Source organism: Pleurodeles waltl, unplaced genomic scaffold, assembly GCF_031143425.1.
Source record: "Pleurodeles waltl isolate 20211129_DDA unplaced genomic scaffold, aPleWal1.hap1.20221129 scaffold_67, whole genome shotgun sequence".
Classification (NCBI taxonomy): domain Eukaryota; kingdom Metazoa; phylum Chordata; class Amphibia; order Caudata; family Salamandridae; genus Pleurodeles; species Pleurodeles waltl.
The window spans coordinates 1,087,580-1,093,681 of record NW_027150384.1 but is presented as its reverse complement, the minus strand read 5'-3'; the positions used below and the strand labels follow the sequence as shown (position 1 = coordinate 1,093,681).

At 47.0% G+C, this 6,102-nt stretch overlaps 1 non-coding gene across 1 annotated transcript; it reads right to left on the bottom strand.

Moving 5' to 3' along the window:
* Positions 1 to 1,517: 1,517 nt before the first annotated feature.
* Positions 1,518 to 1,600, bottom strand: TRNAL-CAG (transfer RNA leucine (anticodon CAG)). Its single transcript has one exon. It is a non-coding gene; the product is annotated as a tRNA-Leu (tRNA).
* Positions 1,601 to 6,102: the final 4,502 nt, after the last annotated feature.

Genomic DNA, 6,102 nt, shown 5'->3' with positions numbered 1-6,102 from the left:
CTACCCTCACCCACTGGATTTATTTAAAGAGTATGATTGCCTGTATATTGGCAACGTTTTTTTCCATTGTTTTGTTTCGCAGCCTGAGTTACAGGGCGATCCAAAGGAATTTGGTGCAGAAAGCAATCATGGCGGAGCACAAAGGGGATGCTCCATGCCAGCTCCTGGGGAATCTTTACGGCAGGACCGCGGGATGAAAGCAACAGTGCCCCGTTAGTCCAATGGACAGTTGTAAATCTGAGCAACCGGGGCCTTGCCTTGGACAGCTTTGTCACTACACGTGAGTTTGGTTTTATCGGATTTACAGTGTGGGAAACCCCCAAAAATGTATAACTCTTGATGGTGTGTAGTCCAGGCACTCATTGTCTAATCAGGTGAGTGATGAGCATAGGTTTCTCATCCAATGGCTGCGCTTGGATCATCAGTAAGTTAACCCAATTTTGTCTTGCCTACATAAGCAATAATAAACCTGCAGTCAACTTCTCTCCAACAACTGGTGTGGCCTTGTCTTTTCTTATGGTTTGCAATCTATGGTTATATGCGTTTCAGCCAAGGCAGTATGTGTGTGGTGGGCTATGGGATCCCGGGGCTGTGAGGGAAACGCTGAAGCTAACAAATGATAAGCTGTGGGCGGGCTGTAAGCCCACTGAATGTAAACAACATGTCTCACAGAGACAGGGCATGTGATGTCCAGGTGGAACCTAAAAAGGACCTGGACTGCTCATCTGGACTCATGGAGTTCTGAACGTCCATGGCCAGACTTTATTTGAGAAGTCACTAAAACAGCTCTCTATGTATACTGGTCCTAGAGATGAGAAGTAACGTGATATGGATCTAAAGTGGTCAGATTACTTAACATTCGGAAAACTTGTTAAATAGCACCCACGTGGCGTGGGAGAGTTGTGAGGGCCTCTAGTAAACCCTAACTTTTTTGTAGTTTTACATAGCGCCAACGTAGCACGGGGCATTGCAGCGCTTTACATGAACACCGGATTACTTACAGTAGGTCAGAATTTAAGTATTAATTAAGTGATAATTTCTCTGAAAGAGTGCTGTCCAGTGCCCACTAACTGTTATTTATTTACAACACTGAGAATATCTATTCAAGTTATTTCAGTAGGTTATGTCATTCATTTCTGAATCTGAATTCTTGTCTGAAGATAAAGTGCCACCTTGCGGCTGGAAAATGAATGGTTGCTAGAAAGAAAAAGATAAACAGCGGCTCTGGCAACAGCCTGAACATTTGTGCAACTGTCAGAGAAATATAATTTGGTTGGGACAAAATGTACACTCACGGTTTACGATGTCACTTCCCAAATCATTTTCTAAATACAAATGTATTCGATCTTTTCGAGTTCCTTACTCGAACTATTTATTGTTCAATAGAAAGATAAATCTTACACTTTGCTTACAAACTTGAATGCATAGCACTCTCAATTGTGACTTCCACCCGTGTTTCTACATGCAGACAGCCAGAACACACATGAAAATTTATAATATTCCAAAAGGGATGGTTGTGTCAGAAGTGGGACTCGAACCCACGCCTGCAGGGGAGACTGCGACCTGAACGCAGCGCCTTAGACCGCTCGGCCATCCTGACAGATGTACATAGCTTTTTCAAGTCGTTTTATAATATGTTACAAGAACCAAGACTTCATGGATGAATTTCTTGTATCTGCGAACCACGACTGTCCCTTCAGAGGCCTTTGTGTGTCTGAATTGTACTCGGAGAAGGAGCCCCCCACTCTTTCAGCAGGTGCACGAGCCAGGCTGCCTTTGCTCATATCAGCTTCAGCCTCCTTCAAAACCTTCGCAAAAGAGACTGCCAGGTGTGAACCTGAGGTGAGAGGAGTCAATTAGAAGGTGGCTGGGCTGTGCTAACAAGAGTAACAGATGGGGTGGGGGCAGGGTGGGATTGGTCAGGCGGGCAATGGCCAAAGGGCCTGTGTGGGTTGTAGTTGTGGGGGCCGCTTTTTAGGGCAGAGTGGGGGCCGATTTGAGATCCATTTCTGCCTGTTCAGATGCTACCAGCGGCCCAGTGGGGGTCTAAGCGGCCTTTCTGGAGGCCTTGTTACCTTCCCTTCACCAACAGGACAGGAGTCATCAACCCCAGCACCCCCCACTCCACCCCAGGCCCGCACATTGATCCAAAAAGCTAACTTGGGCCGGCTACGGGCACATTAATGTATGCAGATTGAGCAGGGGGCCTGAACAGGAGTTGCCTCAATGATATTCAGCTGTGGTTCACTAGTGTAAAACAATCCATACACCAGGAGTGCTGGCAAGGTTTACTTTTTTAAAAATCTCAGTGGAGCTAAGAAAACAAAAGTTATACTCATAGATCTTGACAGCTAGACAGATCATTCTGTTTATCCTAGGAGATTGATTTTAAATGATGGTACGTACTCAGTGCTTAATTTGTGCTTGTTGTTTCCGGTGTGGGGCGCCGGCACTTATTTTTGAGGGTCAGCACTTATTTTGTCTGCCTCAAGCATTTACTGCGAGCAAAAGACATATGGGAAAGACGGAGGAAGAGGAAAACGAAAAAGCATCACGAAAGGAGAAAGCAGAAAGCTGCAAGAGTGAGCTGAAGGGGCAGGGAGTGGCTGTAAATAGATTGAAGAGGCCCGAGGTGGCTTCAGGATTACGCTGCCTCAGTATTCCATCTTCGCACATTTAATTGCAGCAGCCACGTGTTTTCGAGCAGAGCTTTGAGCACAGGCATGTTTTTATTTACAAATTAAGCACTGTACATAGTATTTATACACTCTCACTTTCTCATGTACCTTAGGCTCCTATGTTAATGTTGCTTTAAGCTAGTGCCCAATAGAGTGTATGGTACCTCCTTATCTGAAGAAAATGATTTGAAATGTAGTATGCATTTCTTATGCACTTTACTTGCCTATCCTATGTGGATGATATGAATGATGGAATGTACTGTTTATGCACTTTCACTTTTTCATCGATTCTAGGTTTTTATGATAGTGCCGGATAATGCGCCATTTATCATCTCATGGCGGCGGGTGAATTGCTACGAGGTATTCATCTTAAAGGAGGTGGCTGACTTCATCATAATGAAATACGGCACTTTACTAACAGTGTAGCATGTTCACTCCTGATAGTAGCTCTTCTCGCAACTTTTTCCACCGATTGCTGACAGGTGAGCTGTCCTAGAGTGGTCATCCTTAATTGCTTATACATAGGTAAATGGTGATTTATGATGAGAAAATGTATCTCTGTTTGTATATTTAACCTACATAATCTGTTTGATTTTATTTTGTTCTACTTGTGCAATATAGTGTTTTAGATATGGGCAGAAGATGATTTTTGATGTGGGGATGCGCCTTTGGTCGCATATATCACTTTTCTTATCTTCTTTTAATGTTTTGCCTGTGCAATTATTTTAAGTAATCACAATAAAGCTCATTACACACTTTTCTCAGTAAGGAGTCACACCTCGCTCTTAATAGGGTGGGAGGGAAACAAGAGAATCAGTGTGCCAGCCTGGCTGTAAAGTGCTGGGCCGGGGGCTGGCATCTGCCCACAATGCCCTCGCCTAGCGCCCGCCCTGCGTCATTACATAATCACAGCAGACCTAAGTGCATGGCCTAAGAGGGAGCCGAGAGAGGTGCCTGGCTTTGTAGGAAAGCACCCCAGATTCTGATTGGCTAGAGATAACAGACTCAACCCTCACAACCAGGGAAGAGGGGGTGAATTCTGAGGGACCGGATAGGTAGACGCCCCCTGGCGGAGAGGTCGGGCATTGCACCTATAAGTGCTCCTTAAACCCTGTCGCCCTTTCATGCTGCTCTGGAGCACACACCAGTCCAGCCCTGACCGGGCATTATCTTTCATTAATGCTATACCCTGACGTCATAACTATTTGGTGTCCGTGTCTATATCGAATTTATGTGGTCAAAAACCCCAACTCATCTGTGACTGACCTCTAAATAATTTACAAATATCTCTGAAAGAGAAACACATTTGTCTTTTTCTAATAAAAACCTTTAAGGCCCGGGTGAAATAGGGATTAGAGTTGCATTAAATTAACAGGCTCAGACCGTCGCAAGTAATAATGTGTGTAGAGTTGTGTGAAGGCTGTTTCCTTTCTCTCTGCAGCTTTGAATAAAAGGAATCAGATATTTCCTAAAATGAGACTCTCTGTGTCAGAAAACCAACCTCCTCCTCCTGTTCTCTGGGATTGCCAAGCTGTGTCCAAGGGAAATACGGACACAAATAATATACAGAACACTGTACATCACGGGGGATGGTGAACACAACACATCCCACAAAACTCTCACACACATCTGGCTCGTTGGTCTAGGGGTATGATTCTAGCTTAGGGTGCGAGAGGTCCCGGGTTTAAATCCCGGACGAGCCCTTTAATACTTTATCATATCACTAAATGGATAATTTGAAAAGTAACAAACTAAAAAACAAGCGCTTTTAAGATAAAATACCCTGGGACGGTTTTGTATTTTAAGCCAGCACGTGTCGCGCTGAAAGGAAGAAACGGAGCCCTGGACCAAGAGGCAGCTGCAGGGGCCGCCGGGAGGCAGGTCTCCATCACTGCCACATCAGCACCCGGGACATTTGTTAATGTTGCTTGGAGACGAATCTTATTACACCGGGGGCTGCACGTCTTTTGTTAAACCACACTGTGGGAGACAGCAGGGTGAGACGTGGGAGTGCACGAGTGTGAGACACACTGGGCAGGGAGAGGGTGTTGTGAGGTCACCAGCAGCAGGGCAGAGTCCCGGGGCACAAGCTGGGGGTGGGCGCGGGTGAACGGAGCCCCCACAATCTTTTTGGAGCGTGGGCTCCGTTCCCTGTACCGGAGGCTGGCAGAGGCCGAATAGTGCCGCCTTGGACTCAATTAAATTAATTGTACAACTTTAGTTTGCCACAAAAGTTCTGATGGAAGCACTTAGAGGCTCCGTCGTTCTGCTTGGCACAGTTAATCTGACGGGTATTTTTGGTGGCACAGCGATGGCAGAGGCTTATTTAGAGGTTTAATTTGTAACAAGTCTTTGTGAGGGGTATATTTCGTGGCACAATAATGACACCAGGAATACTTCGAAGTGTTAGTCCGTGGCAGTGGTTGTGATGGGCATATTCTGGGCAAAATGATTTTAATCTGATATTCTGTCTCACTCTCCTGTCATTGGGTGTTGGGGGAGGGGTCCCGTATAGCTATCACGTTTCCCAGACCCATTCGTGATGTGTTGCTCCAGTCCAGTTTTATTCCTTTGAATTGTGGGACTTGTAGTCCTGTTTTATCATAGACTAAAAACGACTACAAGTCCCAGAAGTCAAAGGAAAAATCTGGCCTGGAGCAGGAGATGACGCATGGACCTTGGCATCGACTTCCTCCACTGTCAGAGGGCCACTCAGGTACCTGGACCGGTGCAATGGACCCCTGGCTGAAGCGGGCACCCAGACCTCTGTGGAGAAATGTGTCTAGTAGGCTGTCTCCGGATGCTTGAGGGGGTGTCGCCTCTCTCACGCCCCCTGGGCTCTAGGATGGATCTACATAACCTGAAGAGTTTATATATAACCAGCAAAAAAGAAATAGCAATGATGGAAGGAGACAATAGACCCTACAATTTAAATTCTCGACACTTCCTCGTGCCTGATAAGAGGACGGTGTGATCCATGACGTGCCTGCTCGTGAGACGCACGTGTAATACATATGACCCGTACTGCCCTGCTCTGCCCCCTCGCGAGTGTCTGTACTTATACACATGGGCACTGGAGTAACAAAGGCCCCCGCGGTGAAGAGGGAGAGCGAGCTCTAGGGGGCCCTAGAGCTCCCGCGTGAGTCCGGAGGGGGCCCCTGCGTGCACTGTGCAGGGAAGTACGGGAGGGGGCATGAAAGGGTGGTCCCGTGCAGGGAGAGGTCAGACACCTGTGAGGCTGGCGGCACCGGCAGGTGATGCTGGAGTCAGCTGGTGACTGAGGTCCGATGACAGAGCAGCCCTCCCGGCCAGGCTTTTTAGGGGGGGGCGAAGGGGGGGGCACCTGTAAACTCTTCACTACTGCATTGGACCTCCAGGGTGTTTTTCATGGGATCAGCACAGTCATTAAATCCGGTCACAGGCC